Source organism: Lactuca virosa, chromosome 9 (assembly GCF_052849685.1).
Source record: "Lactuca virosa cultivar CGN04683 chromosome 9, Lactuca_virosa_CGN04683_v6, whole genome shotgun sequence".
In the NCBI taxonomy this organism is placed as follows: Eukaryota; Viridiplantae; Streptophyta; class Magnoliopsida; order Asterales; family Asteraceae; genus Lactuca; species Lactuca virosa.
Window position 1 is genome coordinate 74463046 of NC_136434.1, and position 16460 is coordinate 74479505.

Here is a 16460-nt window from a genome sequence, read left to right on the forward strand (position 1 = left end):
TGTAGGGTTAAGCATTTACAGCATGCAAGGCGCATTGGGCTGAAGGATGATATTAGTTTTAGTAATAGATAGCTTTCGAAACTTGTAATAGTTGAAATGTAATTGACATCTGATGTTTAAATAAAAGGTGTTTTTATTTACTTGTATGATACTGTCTTGTGTCAATCATTTACTATTGTTTCATTTTGCATGTTTTGACTTCCAGAATAATTATGTTATGGTATATCATATTATTCAAACTATCCACAGTCGATCATACTCTGGAAGTTGGTATTTAAATAAGACTGTCATGAATTGGGTTTGTAGATTTCTCTGAATTGTATTAGACATAGCAATTGTTGTCGCAACATTCATGAGTGCTCATAAGTTCTTAGTATTGGATTCAACCCACACTCACTTGTATCACTTCATGGAATTTATCTCGAGTGATCGTGAGACGGTAACATCATATAAGTCTTCAAACCAAGAGATATGAGTTGTTGACTATGAGTTGGTTGTACATTGATAGTACCAAAACGCATCAGTAACTTGATGTTATAAAACGTGTTGTTGTGTATAATTTGATGATTAGTTAGTACAAGCATATAAGTCGAAGTTTATCTGTTCCTTTTAGTCCTTGGAGGATTAAAAGCAATATATTGGACCCCTCGATGATTTTTTTTACTTATGTGTCGGGCCCGGTCAGAACTGAATTGATGTGTTCGATTAAGTTCTATATCAAATAAATCGGAAATCGGGAAACAAACTATTGGACAATAAGTACGACGTTGTTCCGTGTATTTGTCCGGCTGATATCTTGAATAGATGATTATATGATCACTTATCTAAAATGGCACAACTTAGTTCTGCGAGACTTTGAAAGAGCTACGATTGCTGGTCGGATCCTGAAGTCATATTTGCAACTATAGTTATTAGACTTATCCAAGTGGGAGACTGTTGGATAAGGTGTCTAAGTCCATAACTACATTTGGTATGTACTTGACCCGATTTGGCATGGTCGATTTGGGTTGCATGGCATCGGAACAATTTGGATAGACTTTTGTGAGAAGAGGATATTTATGGTTTATTAATGTATTATAAGCTCTAATATATTAATATGAATTATTAATTAGTATTGATCGAGAATTAGTTTGGAATTAATTTTGTGATCAAAAGAGACTAATTAAATAAATGGGGATTGATTTGGGAAATCATTCATTCTTATATAGTGGGCTTATGATCCATAGTTCTTTATGATGGGCTAAACCCATGTGGTTACCCATGGATACTCCATGGAGGTTAAAACCCATGGATCATGAAGAATATGGAAAGACATGAGTTATATGGTGTAACCCTAACATGCACACTATATAAAGAAGCCTCATCCTTGTAAAATCGGTACTTAAGAGATACTAGTGAGGGCTAGCCGATTTTTGTGCATAGAATCTTCTCTTAAGTTATTCCAAGTTGTTGGTGGTGTTGTGTGAAGCATTTGAGGCATCACATTTAGGGTGCTAGGCTCACAAAGTCTTAAGGAATCCAAGCTACAAGAAAGGTATGCCAATCTACTAGTTTTTTATATTACATATACCTCATGATATGCTAGTTAGGATAAAACCTTGGAAAATAAAAGTTTGCATGTATAATAAAGAAAACATAGATCCAAGCTTTCTAGGGTTGCATGCACACCATAGGAGTGTTAGAATGCTCAAAACCCATCATGTGCACCATAGGACTGTTGTAGTATACAAAACCCAACAGTTACAAGTTGGTATCAGAGCCTTGGTTTGAGGAATTCGAACATACTTTCGGGTGTGTCTGAACTCAAACTGAGGATATGTAAAGTTTTCAAAGAAAAATGTTTTCAAGGAAAGAGTTTTCTAAGACAAGAAGGGTGTGGTGCATGCAATCAGTCGAGCTCAAGTAAGTTTTTTGTAGAATACCCACATATGCTATCTGTTATGATTTGATTTACGAATCTGAGTATCGCATGCAAGTTAGGTCTAGGGGAGATGCCTTTATATGTTGTATGAGCTGGTAGACTTGCATGCTAGTGATGAGTAGTCAGCAATAGATTGGCCTAATATGTGATGCTTATAGCGTTGGGGATACTGGACGCCATGCTAAAATGAGAATGATTATTGGTATTGATAACTACTAAGTGTATGTTTTAAAAATTGTATACGGTTAGGATCTTATAGCCTTAGAATGACTGGTTTGGCTCGTTTCCTGTTCTGTGTACAATTTGCATGCATAAGGCAGCCAGCAGTGAGGATGGGTGGAGGTGGATAACATGGGTAGTGGTACGAGGACTGAATGTCTGATGATAGTTTCACATGTTGGGGAGTACCCTAGGGAGAGCCTAGGATGAGATTAGTGACATGTGTTACGTGCTTGCAGATTGTATATGTGGATAGACTGACTTATCTAGTGTACGCTGGTTAGATTTACCTTACCTGAATGTTGCTTTCTTTGTGCTTTGTAGGACTCTTATTAATGTGAGTTAGCTACTAAGTGAATATGCTAAGTCACATGTGGCACAGGATGGATAATCTCAGAGTGATGGACTTGACCCTATTGCGCAGCTCTTGTATGAGTCCAACCGTTCTAGGGTTAAAACTTTTACTCGAAGGATTATCTGATCTCTGTTGCATATGGCCATATTCATGAGGTGGCTAGTTGACATTAATGGGAATCCTTCAGCAGCTGAGGGTAGGGTGAGGTTGGGAACCTAGGAAAGCATAGGATATGCTCCAGCGAGTTTAATGGGGCGGTTCGGTGAAGTTGGGAACCTAGGGGGAGCCTAAGAGGTGCTTCGGTAGATATCGTGTTGCTGTTTAGCAGTCATCTAGTATACCATTGGAGTAAGTGACTTAGAGGATTCAGGAGGATTGCTGAGGAAAGTATGGATAGGTGTGGAATGTAGTATTGGGCCCGTACTACTGAAGCACAGGATCCATACTCGAATCGGCGAGAGTCTTGGAGAATCTGAGAACCTTGGGGGAAATGAACTCTTGATTATGCTCCGATCATGAGGATATTTTCCTTGCGGGTTGAGGATGGGCACACATAAGGAAGGACTAGAGTTTCGTCCCGACTCCGGTGGTGAGCCAGTTAGCAGAAGGACTTCCAGGATTTCGAGTTCGCCGTGGATCTCTTGTATCTGGCGGCAAGGATTGATTGTGCGATTTATTGCGCTTTGGGATTGGAGACTATGTCTTGAGAGTAGTTTGTAGCCGATTTAGAGAAGAGGTTGCTCCAGCTATTGCAGTTCATCCGTGACGATTGAGCTGGTGAGCGTGTCGGGGTGCGAGACCCTGAATGATATGGATCCCAGAGCCGAGGGCGGAAAATTGATTAGGAGTACCTTGATGAGAGCGGTCCAGGTTAGGTGAATTTAGTGGAGGATCTCGGGCGGAGACCCAAGAAGTTCGGATTAGCTTTTAAGAGGCTAGCAGGTCGGGTTAAGTGCAACTCTTGTGGAAACTGCACGATGGAGGTTCATTCCAAGGGTTTGGATTGTCATTGGGATTGGAAGGAAGTGTTACACCATGTCCTCATGGTGTTCGAGGTAACACAGGAGGAAGAGGTCAGGATTCCTGCAGATGTTTGCGGAGATGTTATCTTCTGCCAATTTTGATGGATATCGGGAATTTGCATCGCTTTGGAATTATGATATGTTATATCTCAGGTCAGTTCTCTGCTATTGTCTGAGTGAGAAAGGATTGTCAGATGCCATTCAGCATGCCGAGGAATCCTTGAGAAATCTTCAGACAACCGTATCTCGTGGAGCGGGTCCTGCATGTACTGTTATTGTTTCGAGTCTTTGTCGGAATCTGTTCAGGGGTCTGGTTTGCTACAGGTGTAGCAGGGTTGGTCACGTCAGCAGGGATTGCCCACAGGGGGCAAGCCCGTTATATTTTCGTTGTACTCAGGTGGGCGACAAGGAGGTCGACTGTCTGCTGATCAGGGAGGAGCGATGAGTGCACCTGCTTCGGTTATTTTGAGAATCACCAAAGGACGAGATGGTAGAGCAGGAGCCCCAGCAGAGAGGGGCCACACTTCGCAGAATCAGACAGGAGAGATCGGAACTTCAGCAGACGAGGGTGCGGGGTATGTACTTTTTCCTTCCTTCCAACTTTACCGGTATTTTGTTGTTGTTATCTTGCATCAGCATGAGTAAGCGTATTGTTGGGTCATTATCACAGTTGTGGTCGAGTTGTATATATTCAAGAAGAGTCATATGCCATCCTCTTACCATGGATCTTTGGTGGAGTAGCACGAGGTCGTCTCATTATATACAACATATTCCCAGTGTTCGAATGTCATCTTGAGAGTAGTCGGGGTTAGTTCAAGGGCTTGCACAAAATAATTATGAGTAGGTTTTAGTAGCCTTAGTATTTTGTGCTTGGAAGAGCACTCAGGATTGCTGAGGGAAGAGAGAGTTGTTGTTGAAGTTTTGGTTTGACTAACCGTCCTTTGGACTCCGAGATCTGAGCGTGATATCATTTTTTTAAAACATCTCGAGTCATTGATGTTGTTGGGATTCAAGAAGTTTTAGCTGGTTCTCAGGAATTGTGTTGCTTTGATAAGAGTTACTTATGGTGCACTAGTTTGGTAGGCATCGGTCGTGAGCAGATTGATCATTGGAACGTAAGAAGGACTGAGAATCCTTCAATTTTCATGTGCCAAGCGGACATAGTTGAATCTAAGTGGGGTAGAACCATCCAAGTATCCAGGATAGAAGAAAGGATGAAACTAGGATGCATTTCACATCCCCATTGGAGAAGAGAATGCGGTCGTAGTGGCTGTCTGAATGTAGGATTCTGCGGGTAGGGAGTTCGGGAAATTCCCCAACATCTGGATTGCGTCTTCTTGTCAACAGATAGCAGGCTTTGAGGGAGGGAACTGATGGGTTTAGAGCACTATAACATCCCTATGGTACACATACAATCCTAATGCTTTGGATCTAAGTTTTCTCTAGTTATACATGCAATTTTCATTTTCCAAAGCATGAAGCCTAACTAGCATACAACATTGATAATTGAAACATAAAAAGAAGTAAGATGATTACCTCTTGTTGTAGCTTGTAGAACTTGGCCTTTCAAGAGCTTAGCACCTCAAATGTGATGCCTCTAATGTGGCACAAACACTATAAACAAATGGAGGATAATGAGAGAGAGGCTAGGATGCACCAAAAACGGTTAGGGTTCTTCTTAGAACTCTTAGGGGCCTTTTTGGTGATGCTAGGGGTTACATTTATAGTATGGAATTCCTAGGGTTTCACTTGTAAACTCTAATTCACTTCCTTGGGCCTTTAGTGCAATAATCCATATGATAAGCCCTTTGGACTAACTTTTCATGGACTCCCACATAAAATTAGTCCATCCTAATCAACATGGATCATTAGCCCAAACTATATGTATTACTGATTTACTTAATCAGTCCCCGTTAATTTAATCAGTCTCTTTTGATCACTAAATTAATTTCAAGTTAATTCTTGACCAATACCAATTAAATAATATGATTTCTCAATTAATATATTATTCTTATAATATATTAATAAATCACAAATAACCCCTTTCTCAAATATACATCCTATCAAATTGCTCCGGTGAAGGAAACCCAAAAGGACCATGCTACTATCGAGTCAAGTACATACCGATTATAGTTATGGGCTTAGACACCTAATCCAACAGGAACCAGGTTGGGTTCCAGTCAGTACTTGAGTCCAGTTAGGAGGTTAGACCGCGTGATTGCGCAACATTGAGATGTGTTCGGATTGGTAAATTAGTCATAGGATCATATGCGCCGGTTGTCGGATAGTGTTGGAAGTTTTATAAATCTGCGGGTGTAGCTGTAGCATTCACAAGGTTGTCGGATAGTTTTGGAAGTGTTGTAAGTCTGCGGGTGTAGCCGTAGCATCCACAAGGTTGTCGGATAGTGTTGGAAGTGTTGTAAGTTTGCGGGTGTAGCCGTAGCATTCATAAGGTTGTCGGATAGTGTGGGAAGTGTTGTAAGTCTGTGGGTACAGCCGTAGCATTCACGGATTCATTCAGATGATTTAGGCCAGGGAAGGCCAGTTCGCAAGATTGCAGGTAGGTCGCAACTTAATTAGAATCAGGACCGGAAGGATTGTTCGATCAGTTATCCGTGGGCGAGCCTGGATGGTTATGGGAATTTAGGATGGAAACAGTAGATACTGTTGAGCCAAGGGTTAGATCTTGAGTTGCAGGATCATGTGGATGAGTAGTGCATGTCAGTCCTAATATTTAATCTCTTAGGAACCTGGTGGTTAGACCGAGTGCGAGACTGGTAGTCGGGGATCGGCTAAGGGTATTTATTAATCGGCCAAGTAAGGGATGTCGAAAGTTATGGTGCATTATGCAAATGTAGATTCGTGGATCTTGAGGTAGGAGCGGAGTATCAATTTGTTTTAGGAAAGATCCCGAATCGGAGTTCGCGAGTGTGCAGTATAGGATTTTGTTTCAGTAAGATGAGATTTGGAAGCATCTATATGCCCATGACATCAAATGCAAGATTCCAAGGTAATGAATGGGTTTCGTTCGATGGTAGCTTAAGCCATCGTGATGTGTTTCGGGTTGGTTCTATCTGTAATAGAGCCACGACATGTTGGAATCAGGAAACAGCAGATCGAAGGATACCGGGAATGAGGTAAGACTACCGTTATTCAGGTAGCGCACACGTTTGCAGTGGATTTAGTGGCGACAGGTTGTTAGGTCATGATTATTGGATGTGTCAGAAAGATTGATGGAGCCATGAATGGCGGTATAGCTAGGACAGTTATTTCTAGACGTGGTCTCTTTCGGAGGTTGTGTGGGGCAAGTGTGAGGTTGCTAGTCGGCTCAGCAACCGGACAGAAATCTGGTATTCCGAATATAGGCGTTCGACACCCGGTCATGGTAAGTGAATCCAGTCGGTTGGTAACGCCGAGATAATCATGATCGGAGAGAGCCTAGTGTGGTTGAGAATTGTTGCCTTGTTGAACGATCATGGAATGATCGGGGTGACGGCTGTGTCCCTCGGGATGTCGGGTGTCGGTATTTGTTGGGTTCAGAATGGGTTGTCATTTATTGGTAAGAGTTGGATACTCAAGCTTCATCATGGTTAAAGTGCTCTCAAGGCTTCACTCAAAAGGAGTGACACCCGAGACAGGAAGCAGGGTTGAAGGTCAGGTTTAGTGAGTCAGTCAAGATTTGGCCCTGATAGGGCAACGAGTGCATCATGAAAGATTACAGAGGAAGCACTACCCAGAATTTTGCATCAGCCGACTTCGACGACGAAGTCTAGTTCAAGTGGGGGAGATTTGTAACGCTTGGTTTAGGTATTGGTCAGTTTTCAACATTTTTAGAGTTTTTGGCTGCGACTCGACGAGTTGGGGAGCTCCAACTCGTCGAGTAGAAATCATATTGGACGCGGGATGAAGGACCTACTCGACGAGTTGGAAGTCACCAACTCGACGAGTAGGAGCTGAAAAGGGAAACCCTAATTTTCAGGGTTTGTACCTTATTTAAAGGCCTTAAGCCTCACTTGTAGCCTCCCTTATCACCTCCTTTGTCAAGAGAAACCCTAAATCGTGTCTCATCTCCCATTTGGTGTGTACGTGAGCTTGGAAAGTGATTCTTGGTGCTCTTTTGGAAGGAACTTGAAGCTTGAAGAGGTTGGATTAAGTGGAAGGTAGTAGATCCAGGATTTCCTCCAGTATGGCAACCATTTTAAGGTATAAAGTCGAAACCTTGACCTTCCATTGCTTAGATCTCCTTCTATGAAAGTTTATGGCCATTATTAGCCTAGTTTGGTACCATTCTTGGTTTGGAGCATGATATGAAGATATGGCTGTAGATCTGGACATCTCAAGGCCTTTAGGGACTTAAAGTTGCCAACTTTATCAAGTCTTGTCCCTCCTTCATGCTCTAAGTCCTTTGACAAGCCTTGATTAAATGTTTTTAGCCTTTAATGCCTTGCATCGATGTAAAGTTAGCAACTTTACGTGGTATATCAACCCTAGGGGGTTGGATCTGAAGTTTGGGACCTTAGATCCCACTGGAAAGGACTGAACACAAAAAGGACTGAAGGAACTCATCGAGTCCCTTAGTCGACTCGACGAATCGGGTAGGGTTTACATGTTTTCGAGATTATGGATGAGTGCAATGAAGGATTAGAGTTTTGATTCGCATGAGTTTGCGGTCTTCTGTATATTAAGGAACTCAACGAGTTACATAGGTAACTCCGTGAGTTAACGAGTTACTCAAGTGACTCGACGAGTTGTTGGATGCACTCGACGAGTTAAGGTCAACATTGACTGTTGACTTTGACTTTGACCAAGAGTTGACTAGGATTGACCATTCAGTATTCAAGGCCTTTTTGGTGTTGGGCCTACTCGGGTTAGGCCCATTGATGGATTTTGGATATTATAGTGTTCGGCTTTGTTTTGGCGCTTGGGCCTCAGTTTTGGATCATGTTGGGCCAGGGGTAGAATGGTCATTCTACCCCATGAAATGGATTGAGGATTATAGAATGGAACCCAATTGCTAATTGGAAATATCGATTAGTATTGATAGCTCGGGAAGTCGGTGGGGGCAGCAGCTAAGGATGTCATTCGGGAAGCTTCTGCATTCAAGGTGAGTCTTCTCACCATACCAATGGGTCTAAGGCACCAAGGCCGACCCATTTTTCTAGTTATGATGATTGTTGCGGATGTGCTATTGTTACATTATGTATTTATGTGAATACCATGCGGGAGTTCCCATGGAAAGTAGTTATATATGTGGTATGCTAGTTGATTGTGTAGTATTTTGTATGCTAGTTGTCTTTGTGATACTTGTATGGAAGACTCCGGGGGGTTTCCAAGGCAGTTGGATATAAGACCATGTGGGGGTTCCCATGGCAGTGGGCTAAGACCATGAGGGGGTTCCTATGGCACCCAGAGTAAGACCTTGGAGGGTTTCCACGGCATCCTTATATGCTTCTGTGATCGGTATGGTTTATGTAGTTGTTATAGCTGATATGGATTATGTGGTCATTGGTATGCTCTGGGGAACTCACTAAGCTTCGTGCTTATAGTTTTGTTTATGGTTTCAGGTATCATTGTTTTGGAAAGGAAGGGCTCAGCTTGATCGCAGCACACACACCCGTGTTTTCCGCATTATGTGATTTTAGGATAAACTTTGATAATTGTTTTTAATTAGCAATGTTTTTGGAATACTTGGATTAAAAGATATATGTGTTTTGACTATAATAAAAATGAAATTTGTACCCTTGATTTTGGGGTCGTTACAAGGGATGTGCAAGTTTCGTCGCCTATGTTATGGATACCCGGGAGAAGGGTAAGGCGACAGTGGGTGATGTGTCGATGGTGCGGGAGTATCCGGGCGTGTTTCCGGAGGATTTGCCTGGAGTCCCTCCGGAGAGACAGGTGGAGTTCAGGATTGACCTAGTTCCGGGTGCAACTCTGATAGCCAAGGCACCGTATCGGTTGGCTCCTCCGGAGATGCAGGAGTTGTCTACACAACTGCAAGAGCTGTTAGACAAGGGATTTATCAGGCCAAGCAGTTCGCCTTGGGGACCCCCGATCTTGTTTGTGCAGAAGAAATACGAGTCCCACCGGATGTGTATAGACTACCGGGAGTTTAATAAGGTAACAGTGAAGAACCGTTACCTACTCACGAGGATCGATGATCTCTTCGAGCAACTTCAGGGAGAATCTTGGTTTTCCAAGATTGATTTGCGATCGGGCTACCATCAGATGAGACTCAGGGACGACGATGTACAGAAGACTGATTTTCGGACTCGCTTTGGCCAATATGAGTTCGTGGTGATGCCATTTAAGCTCACCAATGCTCCTGCTGCGTTCATGGATCTCATGAACTGCATATGCAAACCAATGCTGGATCGGTCTTTAATAGTCTTGTATTGGTGTTGATTATGATGGCATGTGCGGAATAAGAAAAGATCTAGTGAATCATCATGTAAACTCAAGAACACAAGGAGTAAATAAATCTGTGTAAGCTCATATTAGATCTAGAAAGAATATACAAATGGGTTTGTATAAAGTTTCTCTCTCTAGTCTAACACTCCAAATGGTTCCTTACATAATGGGAGTCACTCACTTCCTATTTATAGGAAAGACTCAACCCATTTACACATACAAGAGGGTAAGCCTAAAACACTACATCCAAGAGTGACTTTGCACCCTAACATTATCCCCCTCAAAGTTAGGATTGGATGTACCGGCTTCAGTCTCCAACGAGCTAGCGCGATCAATACCAAACTCCCCCTCGAAGTAACACCGGTCTTCAAATCCGCAAATGAATATTCGACAAACCCGAGAAGCTTCGAATACCCATCATTCTCCCCCTTTTTATAATCAAAAAATGATTATAAAACCCATTAAGGGTGAGAAGCGCTCGAGGAATGAACTTCACGATACTCCCCCTTGATGTGTACCAAAAATGAAACACCAAAAATCTTGCATGGAAAAACAATCACGAAAAAGCCAAAAAAAATTTCCAATTTATGAAAAATTTTGACTTTTTGAGTGAAAGTTGCAAGATTTTTCAAAAACCGGGTAGAAATTGTCAATTCCAAAATTTTGCAGTGACCCGGTGCGCCCAAAACAACAAAATATGCAAAACTCTCCCCCTTTTCCAAAGCTGGGTAGAAAGCGTCAATTTGCACAAACTGTAGGGGCCTGAAATGCATATTCTTCAATTTTCAGCAAAATCAGTCCTTTTTCGAATTTGGGTATGAACCACCAAATTTTCGAAACTTCAGGGACTAATTTCGACAATTCTGCCCTTTGTTCTCCAAGATACCCCAATTGTCATAGTTGCCAAACATTCGAAAGGTTAGGGGCTGTTTTCAAAACTTTCTCCTTTTTCTTTAAAACATACAAACTTTTGGTTATTCGTACCAAATTTTGTAAAAGATGTCAAACTTTCGTATGTTCAGGGGTCATTTTTGAAAATTATGAGTTTCTTTTTTCCAATTCGTACGAATCCTTCTTCTTCCCAATTCGTACGAAATTATATCATCTTCCCAATTCGTACGAAATTATATCAACGTACGAAACTTCATCCTTTCCCAATTTCGTTTCCCAGACATGTTCCCCTCGTACGAAACTCTCAATCCCTTCGTTAGATTCAATCGACACCAAAGTAACAAAAATTCCTCACATCCATTTTAACGAAAACGAAGGCACACGAAGCCTCTGAATGAGTTCTGGACCATTCAATTCCTCACTGAATCAAAACTTCATTCAAACAATTCTTCCCAAACTCATATGTTCGTCTTTTTGATTTAAACCAAAATCGTTGTTGATTTAACGAAGCATCAAAAACTTCGTTTTTAAGACTATCAAGTTCGAAATTATCATAACTCCAAAATCCACATCACTTTTCACAGTTCAACCCAAAACGAACGAAATTGAAATCCAGACTTCAAACATCGACTCTAAATCTTCCCAGTTCGTTTTTAATCAAGCAGCACAACTCAGCCTCGACCATCTGTTCTTCATCGATGCATCATAAAAGCGAATTTGTTCTCAACCAAACCATTCGAACTCAGAATAACCTAAGTCGATTCCAATTCTTTGCTTTTCAATTCAACCATTCGATCGTTGCCCTTTAATAACCCGTCGAACTTTCGCTTTTCAGTCAAGATCGACTCGACATCAGTGACTTTTGACTATTCGACACAAGATCAACAAATGAAGGTTGTTTAACGTCACCGTCCTTTACACACGAACAAGAACACATCGAATTTTCGAAATTAATTCCCAAATTAGAGTCGATTTCCTCATCCAAATCTCATATTCAACTCAAATCCAACGATTTCTACTTTCAATTCCCTGAATCAACTCCAGAATATCAACTTTGAATATTTCACAGTTTGACTTTTCAAAGTCAAAGAACCATAAACATGAAATTGACGATTTTAATGGCCACTTTTAGATCAAAAAGTGTTCCATCATCAGTTCTTCACATGTTCTTCACAAGAATCTAAAATTTCTTGATCAATTTCATCAAAATCAATCATACACAACCGATTCACTTGATCCTCATCGGCTTGCAATAGAAGAAGCTATACACAACCGATTCACAAGTCCAACTCAATAATCAAAACTGATTGAATGTTAAAGATGACGAAATGAAATCAAATCTATGAGAAAAAGTTGAACAAAACGTGAATCAATAACAAGATGTACAACCGATAAAGCGTATTTGAGAATGAAGAGTGATGAACTGCGAATTAGAGTCAAACATATTTGTTTGGATTTTGGGCTTAAACAACATTATCGGGTCATAAAAGAACAATTGGACTCAATATGGATATTCGAATAACAAATTGAATGATGAACATTAAACAATTCTTGTTTGGGCTGGTCTTCAAAAGAAATTACTGATGAACAGTAAAAAAAATAGAACTAGTTTTTCATTTTGATTTGATGAATAGTAAACGAAATTTAAGAATTGGTTTTGATTTTTGGAATTTTGATCTAAACAAAAATAATTGGATCAATCAATGGGGTTGAAACGGATTTGATCCAATGAAGCAAATCAATCAAAAAATGAAAAACGAAAAACACGAATCGAAATCATGGATGTTTTGGAATCCATTTGAGAATTTGTGATACCTTTTTGACGAATCGAGATCCATTTGCAACGAACGAATCAAATTTTGAAGATCTTGGTTCTTTTGTTGGAATGAGAAAATCTCCAATTTGAACATTGTACCACCCATTATGCGAGATGTACAACTCGTTCTTCGTGTTCTTCAACGATCCAGAACATCTTCAAAAGAACCACCAACACATTTGGGTTTTGACTTCAAATTCAATGCAACATTTGGAGATTGTTGCTTTGGAACCCAAATTTGCTTCACGGATTTCGATTTCACAACAACATTTGACGATTTTTGTGAATAAACCCGCTTGTTTTTGCGATAGATCTTCTTCTTCTTTTTCTTTCTCATCTTTTTGCATCTTGAAGACTTAATTTCATGAACAAACCCACTTTCAACAACTTCAACTTTGTGAGTTTGAATCAAATCTTTTGGAGTTTGATACTTGTGATTTTCTTGGATCACCGGCTTCCGATAAGGAATCATTCCTTCAAACGAATCACAAGAACACAAAATATCATCAGTTTGAACTCCAATCGAGCAAAAAACTTTTTCATCATGAACATCAACTTGAACTCCTTTTTCTTGAACATCAAGAACATCACATTGAACTCCATTGTTAAGAACTTCAACAAATTTAAGAGCATGAAGATCATTTGGGTCTTCAATAAGAGAAACATATTTCTTTTTGAACAAATATTTTTCTTCTCCAATCTTCTTAATACTACGTGTTGATATGGACCATGTAATATCAGCCAACCATTTGATCTCACAAAGTTGTTGAAATATCAAGTTTCCATGATCATCCTTCAATCCTCCATAAGAAACCATAGTTTCCCAATATATCAACTTGTTTAACACCAACCCATAATATTGATCTTTATTGACTTTGTATTTGATATCTTCAACGATCACAATCCAAGAATTGTAAGGCAAATTCACCATGATCACAAAAACTTGAAGATTTCTAGAGCGAGAAAGTGAAAATCAAGGAGATCTCTAGAGAGAGAAAGTGAATATGAACCAAATTCTAGTGAGAGAAAGTGGTACAAACAAGTATTCTAGAGAGAGAAAATCGAATTATGGATCAAATCAAGGAAAAATTCGATTTCTAGAACACAAAACACTCTTAAAACACGAAGTTCAATAAGAACATGAAGAATCATCAAATCAAGATTGCCACCATGGATCAATTCTTGATCTAATCAAGAACACCCGCTCTGATACCAATTGTATTTGTGTTGATTATGATGACATGTGCGGAATAAGAAAAGATCTAGTGAATCATCATGTAATCTCAAGAACACAAGGAGTAAATAAATCTGTGTAAGCTCATATTAGATCTAGAAAGAATATACAAATGGGTTTGTACAAAGTTTCTCTCTCTAGTCTAACACTCCAAATGATTCCTTACATAATGGGAGTCACTCACTTCCTATTTATAGGAAAGACTCAACCCATTTACACATACAAGAGGGTAAGCCTAAAACACTACATCCAAGAGTGACTTTGCACCCTAACAAGTCTTTATTGATGATATCGTGGTTTATTCCAAGATGCAGGAGCAGCACGAGGAGCACTTGAGGGAGGTACTGGAGACCTTGAGGAGGGAGAGACTTTTCGCAAAGTTCTCCAAGTGCGAGTTTTGGTTGTGTGAGGTGTAGTTTCTGGGGCACCTTGTCAACCAGAACGGTATTCTGGTCGATCCGGCCAAGGTAGAGGCAGTGATGAGATGAAAGGTTCCGAAGTCTCCATCAGAGATTCATAGTTTTCTTGGTTTAGCGGGTTACTATCGGAGAGTCATCCAGGATTTATCCAAGATTGTTGTTCCATTGACCCCACTGACCAAGAATTCGGTGATATTCCGTTGGGGGCCTGAGTAGCAGGCAACTTTCGAGACTTTCAGGAAGAAGTTGTGCGAGGCACCGATATTAACCCTGCCAGAGGGTATTGAGGATTTTGTAGAGTATTGTGACGCGTCTATCTTGGGTTTAGGCATAGTGTTGATGTAGAGAGGGCGCGTCATTGCTTACGCCTCGAGGCAGTTGAAGCCTCACGAGGTGAATTACCCGACACACGATCTGGAGTTGGGGACAGTTGCTTTTTCCCTCAAGATTTGGCGACACTACCTCTATGGGGTATGATATACCATTTACACGGACCACAAGAGCTTGAGGTACCTGATGGATCAGCCGAATCTGAATATGAGGCAGCGACGTTGGTTGGATGTAGTGAAGGATTACGACTGCGAGATCCTTTATCACCCGGGGAAGGCCAATGTGGTGGCCGATGCTCTCAGCCACAAGGCGGCCGCGACTCCGACTCGGGATATATGCTTGAGGATGACAGTGATTACTCTGTTGCTGGAACGGATTCGGGAGGCTCAGGTTGAGGGGATGAAGGAAGAGCGTCAGAAGTGTAAGGGGATCATAGGTCAGGCGGCATCATTTGATTACGACAGCCGGGGATTATTGACCTTGCACCAGAGAGTCTGGGTTCCGTATTGGGGCGGTGTACACCAGGTTCTGATGGAGGAGGCTCACAAGTCGAGATTCTCCATCCATCCCGGGGCAACGAAGATGTACCGGGATCTATGCCCAGACTATTGGTGGCCCTGCTTGAAGTGGGACATAGCATGGTTCGTGGAGAGGTGCTTGACTTGTAGAAAAGTCGAGGCCGAGCATCAGCGACCCCACGGCAAGACACAGCCGTTGGAGATTCCTGTGTGGAAATGGGAAGACATCACTATGGATTTCATCACAAAGCTTCCCATGACCGCACGTGGAATGGATTCGATTTGGGTCATCATGGATCAGTTGACCAAGAGTGCACATTTCATCCTGATCCAGGAGAGTATATCAGCTGAGATTTACGTCCAAGAAGTGGTGGCACGACATGGGGTGTCGGTTTCGGTTGTATTAGACTGAGATGTCCGCTTTATTTCCAGATTTTGGAAGCGGTTTCACGACGAGATGGGAACTCGTCTCCATTTCAGTACGGCTTTCCATCCACAGACCGATGGGCAGAGCAAGTGGACAATTCAGACCCTAGAGGATATGATGCGTGCGTGTGTATTGGATTTCGGTGGGAGTTGGGATACGTATCTTCCGTTAGCGGAATTTTCGTATAACAACAGTTATCACGCTAGCATTGATTGACCTCCTTTTGATATGCTCTACGGGAGGAAGTGCAGGACCCAGATCTGTTGGGGCGAGGTCGGTCAGCGGGTCATGGGGAGTACCGAGGTGGTACTCAAAACCACCAAGATGATACAGCAGGTGCGGAGCAGGCTATAGACAACGCAGAGTTGGCAGAAAAGCTATGCCGACAAGCGCCGATCGAATTTAGAGTTCCAGGTGGGAGATATGGTTCTCCTCAAGGTTTTACCTTGGAAAAGTGTCATCCGGTTCAGGAAGCGGGGCAAGCTGGGCCCCAGGTACATCGGTCCATTCAGGGTATTGGCCCGGGTGGGCCAGGTTAAATATCGACTGGATCTGCCAGACGAGCTTAGTCACATCCATAGCACCTTTCATGTCTCTCAGCTGTGGAAGTGCTTGGTAGACAATTCCGCAGCCGTGCCTTTAGAGGATATTCAGGTGGACGACCGCCTGAACTACATTGGGAGACCAGTGGCGATCTTAGACTGGAAGGCAAAAACCTTGAGGAACAAGGTTGTGAAGCTAGTAAAGGTGCAGTGGCTGCACCACAAAGGGGTCGGAGTGGACATGGGAGCTCGAAGAGGAGATGAATGAGCATTATCCAGGATTATTTGAGGCAGCGGACTTCAAGGACGAAGTCTGAGACAAGTAGGGGAGAATTGTAACACCTGGTTCCTGGTA